Source organism: Rhinolophus sinicus, chromosome 14, assembly GCF_057876585.1.
Source record: "Rhinolophus sinicus isolate RSI-liver-muscle chromosome 14, RSI-T2T, whole genome shotgun sequence".
Lineage (NCBI taxonomy): Eukaryota > Metazoa > Chordata > Mammalia > Chiroptera > Rhinolophidae > Rhinolophus > Rhinolophus sinicus.
The window spans coordinates 160,640,804-160,665,764 of record NC_142514.1 but is presented as its reverse complement, the minus strand read 5'-3'; positions in this window follow the sequence as shown (position 1 = coordinate 160,665,764).

Sequence of the window (24,961 nt, the reverse complement as noted above, 5' to 3'; positions counted from 1 at the left end):
ATGACATACCTATAAAATGAGAATCAAGTTTAGAGAAACTAGAACTAGAAAAGCAAGGCCAGGTAGAGTTAAACCCAAATGCTAGAGTGAGTGTCAGCCTAGGTGCTGGAGGACAGCCTCAGATTTGGGTCTGAGCCCAGCCAGGTAATGTTCCAGCTACAGAACTATTTCTGCAAGGTTTTCCCCTACCAGGTGTCAAGGCCTGTAAGCCGCCTCAAGCCACTTCCCTTTTCTTCAAGGCCAGCCCCGAAGACAGACAAGTCTCCTGGTACCACACTGCTGTGGACAAAGAGAGGAGGAGGGGCGGGAGATGCAGCAGAAGCAGCAATTAAGAAATACCGATTACTGCCTTAATTGAGCTGAGGGGAAGCGGGGGACAGCCAGCAGTGTGGTTTGCGCCAACATCCTTCCAATAAGCAGTGTCTGTGTGGGGAGGAAGTCTGGGCCTTCCCCTCATCCATTCTCAGCATTCCCATCAGTAGTCCCGGAAGCACAAGCCCAGAGCTGTTGGCAGCCCAGGCTTGTGTGGGTGAGATGGCCTTCTCTGCTCCTCACTCTGTGCCAGGCCAGTCTTGCCTTTCCCTACCAAAGCATAGTCCTGAGCACATCTGCTCCTTCCTGTAAGCCTGGGGGTCCTGGTTGGCAGTGTTTCCCAAGGAACCAATTGCACCATAGGGGGCCTAATTAAGACCTTCCAGCACAGTGCCCTCAGAGGTGGGTAAGAGAGACCAGAAGTGTCACTCACAGCAGCTGACTACAGCCGCCCCTTCATGCCCTATCACGTCTGCCCCAGCCCTGCCCTCACAGTCCACTTTCCTGTTAAGAGATATCTGACCCTGACCCACTGACTGATTAGAGATTATGATGCTATTTTTTTAAAAACCATTCCTCCCTAATGAGCTTCCACATCCCTATTTCCAGGCAGAGCCCACACGAGGTTGGAGCTGGGCAGGGCCTGTGTCCTTAGCAGCTGGCTCAGCCCAGAGGCCCTCTGCAGCCTCATTACCACAATTCCCAGAACTGATGCAGGCCTTTGTCTAGGAGCTTGTAACTTGTTAGTGGCTTGAGGCTGATTCATTTCTCCTCTGCCTATAGGGGAATGTCACAGGCCCCCAAACAGGCATCCATGTAGCCCCATCTCTGTCAGGTACTAGGCACTGCAGAAGCTACCAAGCATTTGTTTGCACACTTGGTATGGGGGTGGCTGGAAGGAAAACATGGATATATACCCCCAGTTATGATATAATTAGTGCTTTAATGAAAGTATAACATTTTGTATACTCAGTCTAGAATAAGTTGACTATAACCCACAGCTCATGGTGCCGAGTCCTTGTTGTCCCCTGAGATACAGATAAGATTGGTTCAAAATTTCCCATTCCATGTCCCCATAGAATTCCAAGCCCTTTCCTGGATTTCTGCAGGTGCCTAGTACAAGCTTATGTATCACTGTCACCTCTGGGCTCCTGTGACCATGCATGGTGTCTCTGTTTTACACAGCACGGACCCAGTGACAATTACAGCTTTCTACCTGGATTTTCATAAAGATAGAAACATACAGACATTCCTGAGTGTAGTAGACAGCAGTGAAGAGTTAGGCATCAGAGGAAGACAGAGAAACAGCGTAAGGCTTTCCAATGGAACACTGAGCATCTCCTAGTCCTAAAATGCAAATGGCCAGGAACATGTCCAAGGTCCAATTTTCCAATTTATTTCTTCTATCTATAGCTCTGATCTCCCTGTGCTCTCTCAGCCTTCGAAAACAGAACCAAAGCCAATCCAAACACAACTTTCTCTTATTGCATCCTGCAGAAAAACTTAAACATCTCATTTTACTGGGAGGATTCCTCTTGTCTCTTATGCTCCCAATACGTATAGTCCCCCTTGCAGCTTTTCAAGATATTTTCCCAGAGGCAGGCCCCTCCCTAAGATGAACTCTACACTAACTTTTCAGATAGGAATATTTTCACTTCATTATATTTGTTAAGGGACCATTCTATAAGGCAGGTTTCTTGCCTACTTCTCCTAATAAGCATGAGAATTCATTCATTTGACCTTATCTTGGGAACTGATTCTCCCATCAATGATTGAATTTTGCCCAAAGATTTCTTGGATTCCAATCACAGATTTCACAAGAATTTTTACCTGATGTGTAGAATCATAATTTCAGAGCATAGGAACCCACTTTAAAAGTCATTCCCAGTTGAGTTAGCTGTTCTTTTATGTGGTCACAAAACACCTTGTACTTACACCTGCTCTACCACCCACCATAACGTAATGGAATTGACGTGTGAGTTATCAGTTCCCCCACTAGACTGTCAGTTCTTTGAGTCAGCTCTGACTGCATATTGTTTACCGTTATACACAGGTATTATACCTGGCACATTGCAGGAGCTCAAAAAAGTATTTGGTGAATGAGTAAATAAAGAAATAAATGATTACCAGCCACCCCTCATTCAGTAACCGAATTTCCCTTTGATTTGTAACCGTATCCTCTTCTGGGATCCTCCAGTGACAGGCAAATCCCGATTTTCTTACTGTTAGAAATCTGTTCTTTCTGTTTAATCTCTATCAGACCTACAGCAACTTCTACCCACTGGTACCTGTGGTCCAATGTGGCCAAATAAATGCATTCTATTCTACTCAACAGCTCTTCAGATACTTGGAACAGCTCTTTTCCTCCTCTGGGCCTCCCTACCTGTTCTTCTTTCTGCCAAGGAGGTTTTGCCCCCACATTTGGCTTCACTAGTATTACTCTTTCATGTTGTAACTTTAGTATCGCTTTTGTAACAACCTCATATGAACCATGTCCCCACAATTATGCTCTTTCATAGGCTCATGTCCCTTCCTTCTTAGTACCTGTCACAATTTGTAATTATATAATTCTTTATGTATCAATCAGGACAGCAACCCAATACTAACTTAACCCACGAAAGGGGATCTATTGCCCTACCTAACCCAAAAGGCATCTCTAGGCAGTTAAATATCCTTTACTTTGAACTCAAATTCATTATCTCTGGGAAGCTCCCCAGATCCTTCCCTGGTTGTTGACATTGCATTTTTCAAGATTCCAGTGCCTGTGGGGGATTCTCAACACTGGCCTGGAGATCAGAACGGAAGGATTATTCTCACTTCTGCAAGACACAGCACCGTGGAGGAAAGGGGAAGCCCACAGAACAGATTGGCAGGAATACCATTGCACATTTACTGCTTCGTCTAGTCTATTGCTTTAACATTCTCCCTGCTGTAAATGATGCTTAGTCCATGTAATGAAAGAGGAAAGAGTCTGTGAATCTTAAGGTATCTTGGTTTCCTTTCTAGCATTGAAAATAAAAGACCTAATTTAAGAGGGACTCACCCTCCTGTTTAATCATGTATATAGCACTCAAAATAAAAGTGTCTAAACAACTCACAAAGTCCTTTCTGACTTGATCTAAACATTTCCTATCACTCCCTCTTTTGCAGGTTCTGGTCTGGGTTGATAAAATATTTGTAGTTCTTCAAACTTGCCTTCTCTCTGTATTCTTTCTAGGCTGCCATGTTCCCTCTGCCAACCCTTTCCCTCACTACTACTTCTATTTCCTCTTTCTCATTCTTCTAGGAAGCCTTCCTTGGTTGCCACCCCAAAGTACAGGCTACGTGCACTCCAATATGCTGATGTAGTATCCTGTACTCACTGGTTTTTTTGTTTTGTTTTGTTTAACATGAGAGAGCTCTTAACTCCAGATAACAAGAAGACATACCTTCCATTCAGAAATAAAATTTGGAGCATAACCCGTTGTCTGCCTATCGGGCTAGGTCTTTTCAAAGAGGTCATTAAGAGCCATCAGTTTCCACCTGCATACATGGAATTTGAACAGTGGCTTACGACATTTGGAAGGGATTTAGAGATCTTGGTGATTATTTGGATGGATTTGTGTCATGTTGCAGGCCCCAGAGCATGTCAAGCCTTTGATCAATATACAGAAGGGATGTGGGCCAACAGATTATGATATGTGCTAGCAAGGGACCCAGAGCGTCCTTTCCTAGGCACTAAGACACTTGTGGTTTCTCTATGCTCCTTTTGATGGTATTCTTGAGTACTTACTTTCTCTATAACTAAGGCCATGACTTTTTCAAGGATGTTGACATGTATAAACTCATGAGGGAAGCCGTAATCATTCCTAATCTAGCTGGAGCTTTCTGGCCATGGGTCACAACCTTCGTAAGTATAAGTAGATGCCATCTGTCTGTCCACCTCCGCACTGCTGCACTAGCCCCTTTTTTATCTGCTCAGTCTGGGAGAGCTGCCAACTTCCTATTAGGGGTCATTCTTAGAGCAAAGAGAGGGCCTCATGAGTCTCATCAGGTTCAGGTCTTACCCTCCAAATGAGTGACAGAGCAGCAACATATCTCACTGATTTTAAGGTACTTCCCAAGCTATTGAACTTTTTCAGGAATTCAAAGATTTATACCTTTAATATCATTCCTTTGGGTTAGCATCATTCCCCTCAAAGACCCCTATGAAGTGTTTATCAAATAGCACTCTTTTCATGTGAAGTGATTGAAAATCCAAATTGAACTGCCTTTGGGTAAGAAGGAAATATATTGGGGGGGGGGCCAAGTGACTCAGTTGGTTAGAGCATGAGCTCTTAACAACAGGGTTGCCGGTTCAATTCCCACATGGGCCAGTGTGCTGCGCCCTCCACAACTAGATTGAAGACAATGTGCTGTCACTGAGCTGCCGGAGGGGTGGCCAGATGGCTCAGACAGTTAGAGTGCAAGCTCTCAACAATAAGGTTGCCAGTTCAATTTCCACATAGGATGGTGGGCTGTGCCCCCTTCAACTAAGATTGAAAACGGTGACTGGACTTGGAGCTGAGCTGCACCTTCCACAACTAGATTGAAAGACAATGACTGATGGGTCCTGGAAAAACACACTGTTCCCCAATATTCCCCAATAAAAATTAAAAAAAAAAAAAGAAGAAGAAATATATTCGTTCATCTCACTACAAAGACCAGGGTGTAGTCTGGCTTCAGGCAGAGTTGATTCAGGGTACCTAACAGTATCCTCAGGGACCAGTTTCTCTCTCCATATGTCCCTTTGCCTGCTCTGTGTTAACGCCTTCTCAGGCTACATCCCTGGGGGACCCTAGTGGCAAGAGCTTCATTTCTCCCAGTTCTACCTCCAACAGTAAGAGGACATTGTGGCTCCTATGCTCAAGCAAAAGTGGCATGATTGGCTCTGATTGAATGCAAATGAATCCCTAAATGAATCACTGCAATTGGGGAAATAAGATGCCCTGCTGGGCTGGGCCTGAGGTTATATGCCAAAGGACAGAGTTAGCTCCACAAAAGTACATGGATTGAGAATGTTGTACTAGTTGCTCCTAAAAGGAAATTCAGATGTTACCACTATAGAAAAAATAAAAAATAGACACAAGGCAGCAACAAAATATCAAATTCTTATGACAAAATGAACCCATGTATCAAAGTCTTAAAAATGCTTTCACTCTCTTCCCCCCCCGAATATTTATATATGTGTATATCTGTTTCTTAAATATAATTTACATATACTACATACATTCATTTTATTATAAAATATATGTATATACATACATATATATTCTAAAAGAATAATCAGATATACAAAGATTTGTGTTCAAAGACACAGATAGTCATTGCAACGTGATTATCCAAATAAGAGCAAACTATATTATGAAAATAAGAGCTAACTATATTATGAAAAGTAAAATAATGGATTATTATATATGCTAAAAGATTTTGTAAAGATTTTTATTCAAATAGAGCTAATGTACAATATTATATTAGTTTCAGGGGTACACCATAGTTACTCAACATTTATGTACCTAAAGAAATGATCACCATGAGAAGTCCAACAACCATCTGACACTGTACCATGCTATCACAACATTATTGACTATGTCTCTATGCTTTATTTTATATCCCCATGACATTTTGTACTTCTTTATCCCTTCCCTTTTTTCAACCAACCCCAACTCCCCTCCCACCTGGCAACCATCAAAATGTTCTCTGTATCTTTGAGTTTCTTTCTGTTTTGTTTCTTTGTTCATTTTGTTCCTTAGTTTCACATATAAGTGAAATCACATTGCACCTGTCTTTCTCTGTCTGACATACTCCACTCAGCACAAAACCCTACAGGTCCATTCATGCCACCACAGATGGCAAGAACCCATTCCCTTCCATGGCTGAGCAAAATTCCATTATATATATGTACCATGTCCTCCTTATCCATTCATCCATTGGTGGACACCCTGGCTGCTTCCACGTTTTGTCCATTGTAAACAATGCAGCAATGAACATACAGATGCACACATCCCCTTGAAGTAGCATTTTGGGTTTCTTCAGATAAATACCCAGAACTGGGATTAACGGGTCCTTCTTGTCTCTTGTTATACCATTGTTTTAAAGTTTATTTTGTCTGGTATAAGTATTGCTTCTCTAGCTATTCTATTTTTATTAGTTTGTTTCCATTTTCATGAAATATCTTTTTCCATCCCTTTACTTTCTGTCTGTGTGTGTCTTTCACTCTAAAGTGAGTCTTTTGTAGGTAGCCTATGTAAGGGTCTTATTTTCTTATCCATTCAGTGACCCTATCTTTTGATTGGAGCACTTAATCCATTTACATTTAAAGTAATTGTTGATAGACATGTAGTTATTGCCATTTTATTATTTGTATTTTTTATCTTTTTTTTTTTTTTTCATCGTAAAGAAGTCCCTCTAAGATTCCTTATAATACTGGTTTGGTGATGATGAACTCCTTTAGATTTTTCTTGTCTAGGAAGCTCTCTATCTCTCTTTGGAGTCTAAGTCATAGCTTTGTTGGATATGGATACAGTAATCTCAGTTGTAGGTCCTTGCTTTTCATCATTTTGAATGCTTCCTATCAATCCTTTCTGGCCTGCAAAGTTTCTGTTGAGAAATCAGCTGACAGTCTTATAGGAACTCCCTTGTAGGTAACTAACAGCTTTTATCTTGCTGTTTTTAGAATTCTCTCTTTGTCTTTAAGCTTTGCCATTTTCGTTGTAATGTGTCTTGGTGTGGATCTTTTTGGGTTCTTCTTCTTTAAGACTCTCTTCACTTCCTGGACTTGTATATCTATTTCCTTCACCAGTTTAGGGAAGTTTTCCATCACTACTTCTTCAAATAGGTTCCCAATTCCTTGCTTTCTCTCTTCTCCTTCTGGTACCTCTATAAGGCGAATGTTGGTATGCTTGATGTTTTCTCAGATGCTCCTTAAACTGTCCTCGTTTTTTTGTTGTTGTTGTTCTTTTTTCTTGTTGCTGTTATGTTTGGGTGTTTTCTCCTACCTTATCCTCTAAATCACTGATTCCATACTCTGCTTCATGTAATCTACTTTTAATTCCCTCTATGTATTCTTCATTTCAGTTATTGTGTTCTTTCTTTCTAACTTGTTCTTTTTTGTTTTCTATCTCCATTTTTATGTTTCTTTGTTGACGAATTCCTTGAGATTGTTGAGAATCCTTATAACCAGTGTTTTGAAATCTGCATTTGGTGGATTGCTTGTCTCCATGTGTTTAGTTCTTTTTCTGGAGCTCGGTTCTGTTCTCTCATTTGGGAAATGTTTCTTTGTCTCCCCATTTTGGCTGCCTCCCTCTGTTTGTTTCTATGTATTAGTTAGGGCTGCTATGCCTCCCCATCTTAGTAGAGTGGGCTTATGTAGTAAGTGCTCTGTGGGGCCCAGTGGTGTAGTCTCCCTGGTTACCTGAGCTGGGTGCTCCAGGTGTGTCCCTTGTGTGGGTTGTGTGTGTACTCTTGTTGTAGTGGAGCCTTGGTTGCTGTTTGTATGTCAATGGGAGTGACTGACCCTTGAGCTGATTGGTTGTGAGGACTGGCCCTGACTATAGTGGAGAAGCTGTCATGCAGGGGCTGACCTTACAGAGCAGGATTCAGTTAGCAGGGCTTTGGTGCATGCCCAGTCTTCCCTTTGGGTATATTGTCCTTGGAGGTGGCTGGATGATGCTCTGACTTGGTCTGAAGCTGGGCACTGAGCATGCTAGCCTTGGGGCCTTCTGGAAAGGGACTCGCTGTAAGCCAAGTTAAGCTGCAGTCTGTACCTTGCCCGGGGCCACCTGACATGAGCCACAAAGCAATCCACAGGTGGCCACCACTTGTGCTGGGCTTCGAGGTGCCTCAGGAGGCCAAGCCATGAACCAAGGCTGGCTGTCACTAGAGCCAGCCTTAGAGCTCCTCACCCAGGTATGGGACATGCTGAAGTCTGATGTTGCTTGTTTGGGTTTTGTAAACCTTTGAGAGATTTTAGGAAAGTCCGCAGTATGAGACAAGGTCATTTGTATAGAAAAGCCCCTGGGAGTGGCTTGGGTGTGCCCAAAAGTTGGGTGGGATGGGTCTCAGGAAATCACCAGGGCAGGGCAAACAAATGGTGTTAACCAGGTTAATGGAGACTCAGATATGATAGCTGCCTGCTTCTTAATGCCAGGAAGGGGAAGGGACTAACAAAGAAACAATGGCTTCTACCAGCTCTTCTCTCCAGGAAAAAGCTGCCCGTCTGGCCCTTGCTCTGAAGCCAGATAATTCAGTTCCTCCGCATATGTCCCTGTTGCTTTTTGAGCTGCTGCTCTGGCACTGGAGCTCAGAGTAAGTGAGTCCATCAGCAAGTAAGTCCATGCATGGGCCCTTTAAGAAGACTGCTTGGGACTGCAGCTGCCCTCTGTCTCACTCAGCCACAATCTCTGCTGGTTTTCATAACCAGAACTTATGGGGACTTCTTTCCCTGGCACTGGAACCCTGGGCTGGGGAGCCTGGTGTGAGGTTGGGATCCCACCCTCCTCCAGGGGGGACCTCCACAGCTGAAATATTCCTCCCAATTTTTAATGGTCACATGTGGTGTGGGACCACCCTGTTCCATGTCTCTGCCCCTCCTACCAGTCTCGAGCTGGCTTCTTCTGTATGTCCTTAGTTGTAGGACTTCAGTTCAGCTACACTACAGGTGATTCTCAATGATTGTTTTTCTGTAGTTTAGTTGTAATTTTGATGTGGTCATGAGAGGAGGTAAGCAAAACATTTACTTACTCCACCATCTTGACCAGAAAATAACCTAAAATAATGTTTTTGAAGAATATTTCATGGCATAAGAAAATGTTCATTATATAATATAAAATGAATATATATAGTATATGTAATGAATATATAGTATGTGTAAATTATATTTAAGAAACATATTCATGTAAGTATGTGAGGTAATGGATGATGCGTTAACTAACCTTATTATGGTAACCATTTTACAATATATACATATACAAAATCACTGTGTTGTATACCTTAAACTTACACAATGTTAAATGTCCATTATGTCTCAATAAAACTGGGGAAAAAACTTTTAAAAGAAACATACTCATAAAAATATGGAAATAAATATGAAAACATTAGCAAGTTATCTTTATGTTTTTAGATTTGCAGGTGATTTTTTTTTTTCTTTATATTTTCTAAGTTCTTTTAGAAAAAGGAAAAAAGCAAGTTCTTTTTTAATGAAACGCAATCATGTTACCTGGGGTTATACTGTCATGTTGCTCAGATTATCAACCCAAAGCACAGGTTTGAGGTCAGGTAACTGGAGAGAAGAGTTCAGGGAAGTTTTGTTATATGGAGGCCTGCCTTGATAGAATATAAAGCAGAATATTTTGTGGACCTGCCAGAAATACCAAGAACCTGGGGCAGGAACCACAAGGCACTGGAAAGAGGAACTAGGTTTGTCCTAGGTTCCAGTCAGGTCTGTGTGGGCCCCAGATTGTCCATGCTAAAATTGTACTGTGTCAAAAGGGTTCCACAGGAGTGGTCACTAGAGAGAGTGATGAGTGAAGCATGATAGAGACTAACAAGTCCCAGGGTTTGGGACATGTGAGGGCAGCACATGAACCTACTTTTTGTGAATGGGTGAGACTTCCTTTAACTTTCCCCAGACCTGCCATTACTTTACAGAACAGCTTGACTAATTACAGAAACTATGATAATAAATTCCTTATACATGTTTTGTAAGGCATTCTATACTTATCAAAATATTCTTATACATCCTACCTCGTCCAATCTTTACACTGATTCTGTGAAGTAGGGAGTACTGCCAATGTTGCCACTTATTGGATAAAGAAAATGGAACATTTAGAGAGAAGAATGCTTAGTTGGAGAGAATCTTAATAAAAGATGTCTGAGTGGCATTCAATCTTATTTGGGGAAATGGGGGTGTATTATAAGAAGAAAGCAGGTAATTCCATGGCCTCCCTAAGGTCAGGTATAGCCATGCCTCATGGAGCCTACAAATAGTGGATCAAGTATTGCAGCTCACCCTAGGATCTACATTATAAGATTTCTCCCATCTGCTTCTCTCTGCCCGTTGGCCCCATTCACTTACTTCTCGCGTCGATCTTCTGCTTATCCATCTTGTACATGGCCCAACATGGTTACCTGCGCTAAAGACCCAATGACCTTACAACTCCAGGAACCACCACCAACCAATCCCTGTGTGTCTTAGTCCAAATTCCCAAGGGAGAGAACCTTATTGACTTAATGAGTGGGACTGAAATTGCAGTATTTAGTGGCCCCAAATACTGAAAAGATCATATTGGCAACCCCCATTAGGAATTCAAAATAAAGACAAGCCTATTCAATAAAATGCTATTTTACATATTATTAAATATGGCAATGTTTTTCCCCAAAAATCATCTTTTAGAAAAGAGGGAACCCCCTTATACTCAAGTTCTTTCAAAATGTTTCATATTATGGAACACTCTCTCTAATACTTAATTTTCAAAACAAGTACCATTTGAGGGGAGGTATATGAGTCCTAGAACTGCCTCAGTTAGTGCTGCCTTGGGGTGATTACAGAAGTTATCTGGAAGAATTGGTGAAAAAGGAGACAAAGAAATTCAACATAGTTTTACTAACGATTATGATTATGAGCCCCTAATTCCAAACGTTGAATATTGTAAACAATCTCTTTGAAGGCCATTTTAATATGCAACAGAATAAGAGTTAACATTGTGGAAATTGCAAATATATACATAGAAAAAAAACTCAAGGATTCTGATGTTATAGAAACAGTTTCTTGTGTGCTTGAGATAAAATATCCCATGACCATGTTATATAAGAATTCAGTAAATGCTCTACCTCCAATAACACATGCAGAAATACAAATGATGTTCTCTGGAAATGAACTTTTTTAGTTTTAAATGATTCAGTGACTCTGAAAGTGTCTCTACTTTTTTTGATATAATGTTTTATATGTGATTTACAATGTTTAAATATAATAAATTAGATACAAAATGAATATATTTGGACTATTCCATCTACATACCTGGAAGTTTATCTGTTCACATTGGCAAATAAAACTTTCTGTTGGTTTTCTCACTGACAGAATAGGGAATAACCTCATTTTGGGGATTCATATTCCTACATATACGATAAATATGATGAAATTGAAAAATAATCTTATTTTTGTCATTATGGCTATTTTTTAATCAAAATATTTTAAAAAGCTCTAATTTAGTAATGTGTGCTTGATCTATGTATATACTTAATTTGTTTATCAGCTCATCTAGGTCTCACTCGGTCTGTAGTCCAAACATTATCCAATAACTGAGATGCAAAGGAGAGAGGATCCTGTGGCACAAATGCAACCACATGGAATTGCCCCTTTCAGAGTCTGGGGAAGATGCTATATGACAATTTCTGTCATATAGATCCCCTTATCCTGATCGTGGTCTCCTGTCCATTCAGGGAGTGAGATCATAGCAAAGTCTCATTAACTCTCTAATTAATTTCTGAAGGCAGCTGTAACAAATTACCAAACACTCAATGACTTAAAACAACAGAAATTTATTTTCTTATTGTTCTGGAGGCCAGGATTCTAAATCCAAGTGTCGACAAGGTTGATTCCTTCTGGAGGCTTTGAGGGAGAAGCCATTCAATGCCACTCCCCTAGCTTCTGGTGACTGCAGGCAATCCTTGGCTTGCAGGTTTATTACCCCAATGTCTGCCTTTGACTTCACATCGCTTTCTCTCTTGAGTGTCTATGTTTCTAATGTCCCTCTCCTTTCTCTTATAAGGACACCAGTTATTGGATATATGACCCACTCTAAATCCGGGATGACCTCATCTCAGGATCCTTAATTGAATTGCATGTACAAAGATCCTTTTTCCAAATAAGTTCACTTTCACAGGTTCTAGTGTTACCGTGTTTCCCCGAAAATAAGACGTAGCCAGACAATCAACTCTAATGCGTCTTTTGGAGCAAAAATTAATATAAAACCCAGTCTTATTTTATTATAAGACCAGGTCTATATAATATAATATAGTATAGTATAGTATAGTATAGTATAGTATAGTATAGTATAGTATAATACTAGGTCTTATATTAATTTTTGCTCCAAAAAATGCAGTAGAGCCAATGATCCAGCTAGGTCTTATTTTCAGGGAAACGGTAGAACTTGGACATATCTTTTTGAGGGCTACTATTGAACACATTACACCCTCTTATTTCCTAGCTAGCTAGTTAACGATTTATACTTCAGTGATGTGAGCTTTGAAAACAAAACCAAACAGCTGCATTTCTATAGTGCTTGACTGCCAGGCAGGTGCCTTGTCAATTCATCATTCAGGTTTGAGCAGTTTTCTGGATAAAACAGACAGAGAATATGGTCACCACAGGATTTAATCTCGATCTTTTGACATTATTCCTGTTCTGCTCTGGTGGGGGTGGAAATGAGTGGCTGAAAAAGTGAAGTTAATGTAAAAATAAAACCTCCAGCCTGGGTAGGGTGCCCCTTCCCTTCCCTTCTTATTATTGATTGGTCTGCACTCTTCACAACGCTGAGGTCAGGGTGGCCAGAGACTCTGTGGGTCAGCACTGTATCCCCAACACAAGGCTGATACAAAGTAAGCGCTCTGAAAAGGTTTGTTAAATGAAAGAACAAGTGAAAGGCAGGAAGCTTCTTTAGCACATTGGGCTGTGTATCTCAGACTTACCTTTAACCTGGGGTCCTATCTGCCCATCCCACACTCCATCTCACTGGGACTTCCAGATCCTCAAGGTGTGGGCATCCCCAAGGGATTGGTTGCCTCTAAGGTGAAAGCACCTAACCGTCCTTTATGTTTTCCTCAGTTTTCTTCCCAAGTATGCCTTCTGTAAGGCACAAACTTAAATGGAGCCAAGTCAAGAAGGCTGGCCATGAATGAAGTCCTGGACTTCTAGGAATAGATACAAAGAGGAGAATCAAACGAAAAGTACCTCTGTAAAATGACTAACAGAAATAAACTCATTTACTTAAGGAAGGTTGTGCTAGTACGTGTGTGTGTGTGTGTGTGTGTGTGTGTGTGTGTGTGTTGCATTGTGTATATTCCTCACTGTCATCAAAACTGAGCAGCCAAAGGACAGATGCATGTCTTAGAAAATCACACTAGAAGTTCAGGCACCAGAAGACAGAAGCCCTAATGATAACGTGGATTCCCAAAGGCCTATAGTGTGGGCTCTGGAAAGGTGCAGTTAAGGAAGCCTCATCATTCCCATCTCCCTTCACTGACCCTGCTATGAATATCTCACTCTCCCTCCTCCTTGGTCTCCTCCCTCTTCTATTATTTGTTCTTGCATGGCCCTAATCTGACTTTGCTAATTAATAATTTCCTCAGTGTTACCCTTCCTAGGAATATTTAAAATTTGGTAGAATGGATTGATGAAGGCTCCACAGCCTTCCAGCTACAGAAGAATTCATGGTGGAGGGGAGGAAATATTTGTTCCACACCACTTGGGCAGACATGAACTCTGCCGGCATGTAGGGCCAGCACTGGACAGCAATTTGCTCACTTTCTCTCTGTCTCTCTGTCTCTCTGTCTCTCTCTCTCTCTCTGTCTCTCTCTCTCTCTCTCTGTCTCTCTATACACACACACACACACCAGCCTCTGTCCTTCTATGTCTAAGCCAATGGCCACTAGTTTCTACTATGTACCTTCATGATATTTTATGCTATTAATACTTCTTCCCTACGCCAAAAAAATATTAAATATTAGACAAATTAAACATGACTTACTTTTCTGGTTAACATCATTTGGACTCATTCCAGATTGTTCATAACAATTTAAAACAATGGCACCTAGATTCCATCTCAGTTGTCCTCTTCCCTAGCACCCAGTACAATTTAGTCTTAGTGTGTTGTAGAAAATTGGATTGGTTGTCTCTAAGATAAGGGATGAGTTAAATTGAAGTAAATTATAATTAAAGTAAAAAGAAAAAAGCATAGTATTTTGAAGTAGGACAGTTCTAGTTTCAATTCAAAAGCACAAAATATCCTGTGACTTGGGGCAAATTGTACAAATTGAGGATCAATTTCATCATCTGTAAAATGGGGCTGTTCACATGCAACTCATAGGTTGTGGCAAGTCTTAAATGAAACAAACAAAAAAAACATGGAAAAGATCTAGCACATAATAGCTGTTCGATAAGCAAGTGTAAGTTGCTTTCTGCCCCTAAAAATACTGACGTAGACTGAGTTTTTTTTCTTTCATAATAAATGTTACATCTGGACATTTCTGTCCTGAATTTCAGTACAACTGTATTCAGACTAAGACTTGTTTCAAATATTGTGGCAGGAGCATATATGACTTTAAATAATGGCTTGTGTTATACACAAAAGATTTAGGCATTTGACTGTATGTAAATTACACCTCAATAAAAAAAAATTGACTTTCTCTCCTCCCAAAAATGTGGAATTATGTTTCTACTCTCTGAAAGGCCCCTGACATCCTAGCCTGGCCTCCAGCTGCAGATGTGCCTCAGCTGGAAAAGGTGAAGACAAGCTGCTTGAATGTTTATGCACTGCATTTCCTCAATTATAAATCCACATACTCTCATTTTAATATTTCCGGAGAAGTAATGTACATTTGATACAGTGTTTCTTTTCTTCACTGCCTCAACAAACCGCTCACCTCCTTATCCTCTGGAAACCTACTCTCAAATTATACTGTCTTACATCAGTGCCATCAAGGAACCAATGAGATTTGCTAATTGAATGTAGATAATCTAAGGATAAATAATAACTAAGCATTTTGAGCAATTCCTGTGTCCCAGGAACTATCCTAAGGTTTTGCATATTAACTCATTTAGTCCTCAAGACAAAACCCACTGAGATGGTAAGATCATTATCCCCACATTATAGATGAGGAAAGTGAGACTCAGAGAAGTTAAGGAGCTTGCAAAAGTTCAAACGGTGTGATAGTGGCAGAGCTGGGATTTGAATTCAGGCAATCTATGCCCTTACCCACCACACATTACTGCCTCTCTAAATGCAATAATATCAGTAATAGGAAAACTGAAATGTGTTTACTGAAAGCCCATTCATTGAGTACACTGAGAACAAGGAGGGAAAATGTTATGTAGTTCTGGTCCTTGGGGGTTTATAGTCTCAGGATACACACACATGAAACCAATATATGAAAGATGTGAGGTGTCAGGAAGCACTTTTGATGTCATAGTACAAGCCTTATATTGCTAAGCCAAGAGTGGGCCCAGGGGAGGACCCCATTCACTGACTGGTCATATTGCTAGAAAGGGGCTTTGGGAGCTGTTTTAGTCTGTTCGGGACACTCTAACACAGTAACATAAACTGGGTGGTTTATAAACAACAGAAATTTATTTCTTGCAGTTCTGGAGGCCTGAAAGTCCAAAATCAAGGTGCCAACAGATTTGGTGTCTAGTGAGGGCCCACTTCCTGATTTACAGACACCATTCTCTTGCTGTGTTCTCACATGGCAGAGCAGATGAGGGAGCTCTCTGGGGTCTCTTTAATAATGGGACAAATTCCACTCATGAGGGTTCCAACCTCATGACCTAATCACCTCTCAAAGGCTCCAGCCTCCAAACACCATCACACTGGAGATTGCTTCACCATATCAATTTGTGTAAAGAGCCTCCTAAGTTGGCTCCAGCTCCCTGTCACCAACAGAACCCAGTCCCATTCCAATCTGACTTCAACCAGAGATGCTCCATTTTTATGTCGAACCTGCTCTTGTTGAACTCAGCAAAGACCTTCATCTTATTAAGTGAATTCTCGGTTCTCTTCTTGACTTGATCTCTCAGCCCCCACTTCAGCTGACAATGACCATGTGTGTAGCCCCGATGGCTATTTCCCACAGTATTTTGGTGTTTATCATAATTACTATCTTCGTGTATATGGATCTTATCCATAAGTTCCCCCACCAGACTTCAAATTCCTTGTGGGCAAGAGTACCATTCACCTCTGTACGCTCAAGGCCTAGCACTTAACTGATGCTCAAATGCTCAATGAGCCGGACCTGGATTTTCATTGCCCTCTGTCACTCAACCTTAAGCAAGTCACTAGGATCTATGCCTCAGTTTCCACATCTGTCAGGTACCTGAAACAGTGTCTAATACTGTTCACCCAACATACTAATATACCTAACAAATACTTCTGAAGGAATGAATGAATGAGAATGAATGAATGAATATCCATTTCTATTTCTACCTGCTTACAGATTTTTTTGAAGATCAAGAAAGCCCACTAAAGAGTTAAGAGCTCTACAACAAGCATCAAGTGGTTTGTTTGTTTTTTTCTAAGAATATAGTAGACATGATCAAACGCATGCTACAGTGGCTATTACAATGGTCCAAAATGACCATTGGTCCCCATTGATCTTTGTTTCGGGTATTCAATTCTTGTGAATCAGGCATGAACTACATGACCAATAGTATGTTGTAGAAGTTACAGTGTGTGATATATGACATCAAAGGCTAGGTCAAAAAAATGCCTGTTTGCTTTCACTTTGGACTCTTGCGTTGCTCGTCTTGCAGGAAATAAGCAACCATGTCATGAGAATCCTCAGTTAGCCCTGTGGAGAGGCCTACACAAAGAAGAATTAAGACCTCCCACCAGCAGCCAACTTGCCAGCCACGTGGGTAAAGCATCTTAGAAGTAGCTCCTCCAGCCTCAGGCCAGCCTTTAGATGACAGCAGCCCCAGCTGACATCTTGCATGTTACCTCATGAGAGAGACTCTGTGACAGAACCAGCCACCTAAGCTGCTCCTGAATTCCTGACCCACAGAAACTATGGAAGATAATAAATGTTAATTGCTGTTTTAAGCCACTACATTCTGGTGTAATTCGTCATGCAGTAACATGATGCAACAACAAAACCCTGGAAATATCAAATGAATCGCATAGAGAGCTTAATACCCAGTAGTATATTTTACCTGTCATCACAGAGAATCTTCAGTGTAGGAGAGGTGACCCATGCCAGCAGTCAGATGCAGGAACCCCAGGAAGCCTCACAATGGGTACAACAGCAGGCAAAGGGCCCTGACTGAGCTAGGAGAATATGCTCTGAGTGCGTGCTTTCCCTCTGCCACCTCTCCCATATCTTTTCACCTCTCCACCACACCCCTATTGGGGAATAATATTTCCAAGAGAAGATAAGAGAAATAAAGGACTCAGTGCCAGCACCTGGGAACACTAAGCCAACCTTCTTGCATTGGCTACAGGGTTGAGAGAGTCTATATAGTGACTTAATGCAAATCAAGAAAAGGCACCCCTTCCTTCCTGCAGCTGCAGCCCACTCTGGGGCAGTAGAATGAAGAGCCAAGTGTGGCCTGGATGTCGCCCACTCTGACTCTCTTGGTTGTTACCCTTGTGCAGGACATAGAAAACATCTAGAGTGGTTATATTGATTGATGGATACCCGCCTCGCCCAGACGGAGCTGGGGAGTGATCTGCAGAGAGCTCCCAGACCCAGTGTCAGAACTTGGTGACGGGTAGAGGCAGGCCCTGCAAATACTAGAAGCAGAGTAAGCACAGAGCTTCAAAGCTCCTGGGCCTGTTCCAGACTTGTGAGCCGGGCTCAAAGGGACAGCCTTTATTTTTAGCGGGTAATCAGCTCTCATTTTGTTCCTCTCTGAGAAGCCCCACCCTTGTACAAATGGCCCATGTAATTAGCACCTCTCCAGCTCTAATTCCCCTCCTAACTGCCTGTAATTATCATCCAGCTGACCTTTGTTCCCTTAATTGCTGTTTGATTCCTGATCCCTATATTCCCACTTTACCTTCCCCCTTTCTCCTTCCTTCCACTTGAGGAGTTTTTGCATACAGTACAGTAGTTGATTTTTTTCATCCCAGGGAATCTTTGGAATACCCACTTCTCTGCTACTGGAAAAACCTCTTCTTGAAAACAACTCTCATTTGCAGAGTGCTGTTTTAAAGTACTTTCTCCTGCTTAGCCTTGCTGGCTTTCTAGAAATCAACTTCCAACCCTAAGAGAATGGGTTTTACTAGCCTCCTTTTACTAGGAAAGAAAGTTGCAGAAATACAGTAATGCAGGGACTTGCTTATGCAGCTAGTTAGTGGAGAGAGACCACACTCCTAGGCATTTGATATAGTGACCTTTTGTTTCCTGGCTTCTCCCAGCTGGAGAACTCAAACTTGGACTGTCTCCGTGATCGCAATTTCTGACCCATACTCTCTTAACACAAGGCATGAATCTCCAACTCATATTTTCTGAATTTGATGATTACTTTTACTTACTCCCTCCCCTGCCCCAAGATGCTGTATAGTAATAGTAATAGGTATCATTTCCTGACCACCTATCATGTATCAGATGCCATTTTAATGTCTTACAGGGAGTATCTCACTGTATCCTCCCCTCACCTTTATGAAGCATTATAATTTCCATTCCCTCTGCATACACAGTCTTTACTCCAGCTATTGTCCTTCCCATCTCCTGAAACATCACCTTTCTCATTCAAATGGCTCATGCCCATAGTAGGGATAGAGTCCCAGAGAGCAGTTTCCAGGCTCTTGACCTCACGTGGAAAGGAGCTGGCTCGGGTGGTAGATGGCCATCAGCTGTGACTGGTTGGCCATCAGCTGTAACCAGCTAGTCATTAGCCACTAATCCAACTACCGTGGCTACACTAGCAAGCATGGATTGCAGCTAGTAAGTGGGGTTAGCAAGCGCAGATGGCAGATTGCAGATCGTGTGGATCCTACTTCCTGTGTCTCACCTGGCCGCCAGTGAGACTGCGGTACAGGAAGACCCCTCTGTGGGGACTGAGCCCCAGAAAGCAGTTTCCAGGCTCTCGGCCTCACATAGACAGGTGCTGGCTCAGGTAGTAAATGGCCATCAATGTGATTGCATGGCCATCAGCTGTGGCTAGTTGGCCGTCAGCTGTAACCAGTGAGCCATTGGCCACTAATATAACTGCTGTGGCTAGGCTAGCAGAGGAGAGAAGAACGGGGGCTAGCAAGAAGGTGGTGGCTGGGCTGGCAAGCGTGGATGGCGGTTTGTGGACAGTGTGGATCCAGCCTCCAGTGAGAGTATAGTGCCGCCAGCGAGAATATAGTGGTATGACTCCCCTACCTATGGCTCCGTGGGTGTTCCTTTTTGGCCTCACCATACCCTGCGTTCTTATGTGGGGAGCAGGAGCTGAGTCCCTGCATTACACATGGCGCAGCGAGCAGGGCATGGTGCCAGCCACAGCTCTCCGAAGGGTGGTGGAGCAGTTTGTGCCTACAAACACTCGGTCTCAGGAAGCCCATGAGGAGCAGCGCTGGGAGCAGGAAGCAGGATCTGCCTGGGAGAAACATGACTCCTCGGGGAACTGGTGGTCCTCTTGAGACACTGATGGCACACCACCCTATTGGCCATAGCAGGCGTCACTGCTTTTTGGTAGTCCGCTGCTGCTGTAGGCTCCTCGAGTTGTGGACACCTTACACTGGGGCCACCACCCACTCGGACACCTGGCACAGCAAGCAAGATTCCAGCCAGGTAAGAATGATGTCGGATTCTGGGCAGGAGGACATGTGGACCCCACACAGTGTGTGGTGCCCGGTGGCACTGTTCTCAGGAGTTGGACCCTCATGGAGGGTTGGGAGGACATGGACAGTTCTCCAACCAGCATAGAAAAAGCTGTGTAGCTGCCGGAGAGCTGGACCCCCGTAGAGGGGTGGTGTGGGGACAGAGTTCCAGAGAACAGTTTCCAGACTCTTGGCCTCATGTAGAAAGGTGCTGGTTCGGTTATTAGATGGCCATCAGCTGTAATAAGATGGCCATCTGCTGTGGCTGGGTGACCATCAGCTGTTACCAGTTAGCGATTACCTGCTGATATAACAGCCATGGCTTCACTAGGGAGTTGTCGGTTGGTTGGCAGAGAAACGGATGGTGGATTGCGGATCATGTGGATCCTACTTCCTGTGTCTTGACCTGCCACCAGCGAGACTGGGGTGCAGGAAGACACCTCGTTGGGGTACTGGCAGATGTTTACTTCCTGTGTCTCCAACCCAGCCAACAGCGAAAATACAATGGTATGACTCCCCTATCTATGGCTCTGTTGTTGTTCCCTTTTGGCCTCACCATATCCTGCATTCTTATGCAGGGGGTGGGACGAGAGTCCCTGCATTACAGGTAGAAAGACCTGGACAGTTCTCTGACCAGCACATGAAAAGCCGTGTAGCTGCTAGAGATCTGGACCTCCTGTGGAGGGGTGGGAAGACATGGATGGTTCTCCAACCAGCATAGGCCGGAGAAAATGAAAGTTGTTGTGGCCATGTGTACTGGGAGGTGATTGTTGGGACAGCCCAGATGCGGGACTTGTAGTCCCAGGAGGAAACTCTTGCTGAGTCCTTGGTAGAGGATGTGGGTGAGGTCAAGGTCATCCCTCACCCCCAGGTTGGGGAGGACTTGGAGCCCTCGCCCTGCACAGAGGGCATGTGTTGTGGGAACGGTGCACATCTCTGGCAAATGACTGTGGGCTATGGGGAATTGCCTTCCATCCCTGATTTGATGGACTGCTTGACTGTTTGCTTGGGAATGTACTACCATGTAGAGGAACTGGCGGATGTTTGCTTCCTGTGTGTCGCCTGGCCACCAGTGAGACTGTAGTGCAGGAAGACCCCTTGCTGGGATACTGGAGGATGTTTACTTCCTGGGTCTCTACCGGCCACCGACGAGCATATGTAAGCAGCTTGGCTATGAGCCACCAGTGTGCCAGCATGGTACCCTGAGAAACCCTGGCTGTGCCCAGGAAATAGGTGGACATCAAGGGACACCCCCGGGACATTACCTGAACTGAACTGAAATTTTTCTCGCGAGCTGGGATCCTGGCACAGGACCCCTTGTGAAAGACGCTGGTTGCGTAGGGTGTGAGACGAGACCCTGGAGGGGTGGAGTGAAGGGATGGAGTCCCAGAGAGCAGTTTCCAGCTCTCGACCTCATGTGGAAAGGTGCTGGCTCAGGTAGTAGACGGCCATCAACTATGATTAGATGGCCATCAGCTGTAACCAGTGAACCATTAGCCACTAATATAACTACCATGGCTACGCTAGCAAGCGCGGATTGCGGCCAGTAAGTGGGGTTAGCAAGCTCAGATGGCAGATTGCGGATCGAGTGGATCCTACTTCCTGTGTTTCGCCTGGCCACCAGTGAGACTGGGGTGCAGGAAGATCCCTTGTTGGAGTACTGGCAGATGTTTGCTTTTTTGTCTCAACCAGCCGCCATCGAGAATATAGTTGTATGACTCCCCTATCTACGGCTCCGTTGTTGTGCCTTTTTGGCCTCAGCATATCCTGTGTTCTTGTGTGGGGATTGGGAGCTGAGACCCTGCATTACACCCATCAACACACAAATGTGACTTAGCATCTCTCCCCTTCAAAAAATAACCTTTTTTTGGTTCATATGCTCCTCCAGTCATCACCTATTTCTCTCCTCCCATTATAGGAGCATTTCACACACACACACACACACACACACACACGCACACACACACGCACCCACACACAAAAGTTTGTATTTTCTGTACCAATTCCTCCCCTCCATTTTCATGGAAGACATTCCAGTCAGACGTTTGTGCTTACCACAACTCTTCTCTAAGTCACCAGTGGCTTCCATGTGGCTAAAGCCAATGGCCAATTCTCATCTCTTATCTCGCTTGACTTATCAACAGAATTTAACACAGTTGATCTCTTTTTCCTTTTTGACGCACTCCCAGACTTCCAGGCTTCCAAGACACCACGCTCTCTTGCTTCTCCTCCTACTTCAGTGGTCACTCCTTCTCAATATCCTTTGCTGGGTCCTCTTCACCTCCATCACTTCTAAAGTGGCTCAGGGTTCAGTTCTCAGGCTTCTATCAACACTGACTCCCCAGGTCCCTGTGTTAAGAAGCCCAGTAGCAAGGAGCTAAGTGAGAGCAGCTCCTAAGAGTTGAGAGTGACTGCCAATCAATGGCCAGCAAGAAACCAGAGTCCTCAGTTCTATGGAAGCAAGGAAATTAATTCTACCAACAATCTGTGTGAGCTTAGAAGTGGATTAATCCCTAGTTGAGCCTCCAGATGAGAACACAGCTCAGCCAGCACCTTGATTGCAGCCTGTGAGACCCTGAGCAGAAACTCAGCTAAGCAATGCCTGAATCTGTAGATAATAAATGTGTATTTTTCTAGCCACCAGATTTGTGCTCATCTGTTTTGCAGCAGTAGATAACAAACATCTATTCTCCATCCCTTTTCATTTCTTGTTTTATTTTTCTCTATAATATCATCATCTGACATTTAATTTCTTTTACTTGTGTATTTGTTTATCATGTTTCTCCTCCACTAAAATGTATGATGAAAAAAGATCCACCACTGAATTTTCAGTCCCCGTAAAATGATTTCTCGTTCATAACAGAAATGTAATACATATTTAAAACCCAGTGAGTGCATGAATGAATGGTTTTGCATTTTAATAATAGCTACATTTTCTACATGTGCCACAGCCCAATGGTACACATACGATAAAGGACTAGATTTTTTTTTTTCTGATCTATCATAGACCAACTCTTGTAAAATGCAAATAAAATGAATTACTAGAAAAATGAAACAAAATGAAACCAATTTTTCAAATTATTATTACATTCAAAAGACATAAAATTACTCTGTCAGATTGCTATGAAAATTTCTAAATGCTTACTTTCAATTCCTGTACTTATCTCCTTGCAGACCTGTAATAGCCCTTGAACAGGCACCAGTCCAAGAAAAACATTGTGTCACTGCTGAGCTTTGCCCAGCTCTCTTCAAATCCTTTCACCTTCTCTATATGTTCTTCCTCCACACTTTGGTGTACTCTCCCTCCAATAGCCTGCACCAATAACTCCTGAGGTGGCCCTCCCTCAGGCTGCTGGAGCCCAGCTCCCCTTCATTATCCAGAATTTTGGAATGAAGCATAATCCAGAATTTTCCCATGGGATTAGACTTCAGCTATCTTCTTTGGAACTTTACCTGAAATTACATCCTTTCTTGGCTTCTTCCCCTTCCCTATCCACCTTCTTCCCATCTTTTCTTGCTTCTCCTGGAAGTACTTTATTAATAAATCACTTGTACATAGATCTCACCTCAGAGTCTGCCAGACCTATGGCAGGCACCAAATAATTGCATAATAATCAGATGAGATATATCCCTCATTGACCATTTATAGATAGTGAAACTAAGGTACCAGAGTGGAACAAATTTCAAAATTGTTTTATCATGTGTAGTTAACTTTAAAATATAACTTTAAAAGCGCAGACATAGTGAAAGATGCATAGATAATTAGCCAACTAGGAGTGGTCAGAAAAACAAATGAACTGCCCTTAAGAGAATCCATATTCTAGAATTGGTCGGGTAGCATTTGAAGGAACCAAATCAACAGTTGATATTACAAACATACACTAGAGGATTTGTTAATTAACATGAGGAAAATTAGAAATAATTTGTAACTGATGAAATGAGCGTTGATGAAGATTTGTGTTTAGGTAGGAGTATTATACAGGTTCCTCCATGCATTAATGTGATGGAAGAATTGGTAAAACTAGAACAATAATACCTTTGCAGCGGCACCATAGATCTAGAAATTTATTTACTCTTATGTAGCCGTACCTGAGGAAGTATTCTGTCACCTGAGCCAACTAGAAGATCCTGACATACAAACATCATCACATTTTCTCAGAGTGGCCCTTTCATAAGAGATGCTTGTTGGAGTCCACTAAGAGTGGCACATGTTTGCAGCTGAGTAGTTTTATGAGCCTGTGTCTTACCAGTAGAACTTTTGGAAGCCCATTCTCCTTTCATTTCATCCTGTCTCTGTCCCTTTCAGTTTGACAGTGTTTCTGCTGATATATTATTCTCAAAAACCCGTGTGTCTTCAGTATATATCACAAGGTTTCATGCTATTAGACTAGAGGGTCCTACATAGATATCTCCTGAATAATTCCATCTTTAGGGTCTGCAGCACTAGCCCAGAATAAAGACTACATTTTCCAGCCTCCTTTGTAAGTTTGTATGCCAAGGGAATAGGAACAGAATTAGTGTGTTTAACTTCTGGAAAATGTTCTTAAATGAAGGGAGACAAGTTTTTCTCCTTCCTGTTGATTGAGATGTTAGTTGTGATGGCTGGAGCAAGAGCAATTAATTTGAACTGTGAAATAAAAGTCACATGTTAAAGATGGTCGTGCAACATGATAGAATCAGTGTCCTTGATGAGTATCGAGCTGCTATACCAGTCCTGGGTTGTCTACCATTACATAAAAGAGAAATAAATTTTAATTTGTTTAGGCCATGTTTGGGGGAGGTTGTGTTCCCTAAATCAGGCCTGAGATCCCATAGCTAAGTGTGATTACAGACCTCCTGATTTCTCCACTCTCTTTTGCTACCTCCTGGGAATTCTAGGTGTTTGGTAATAATAGTTAGAAATATGGATGAGCTGGGCACTGGGAACATAGCATTTCCTTGAGATTAAGTCACGCTGGGCCTTTCCTCATGCTGGTTTAGAGGGAGAGGCAAACAACCAACCAATCAATAAGGTAATAGAATCCACATTTCCAAATCAAGTGTTCTTCCCACATTGCCAACCTACGTTGCCAACATAATATGAAGTCATCAGTCCAAAGGACTTATGAGTAAGT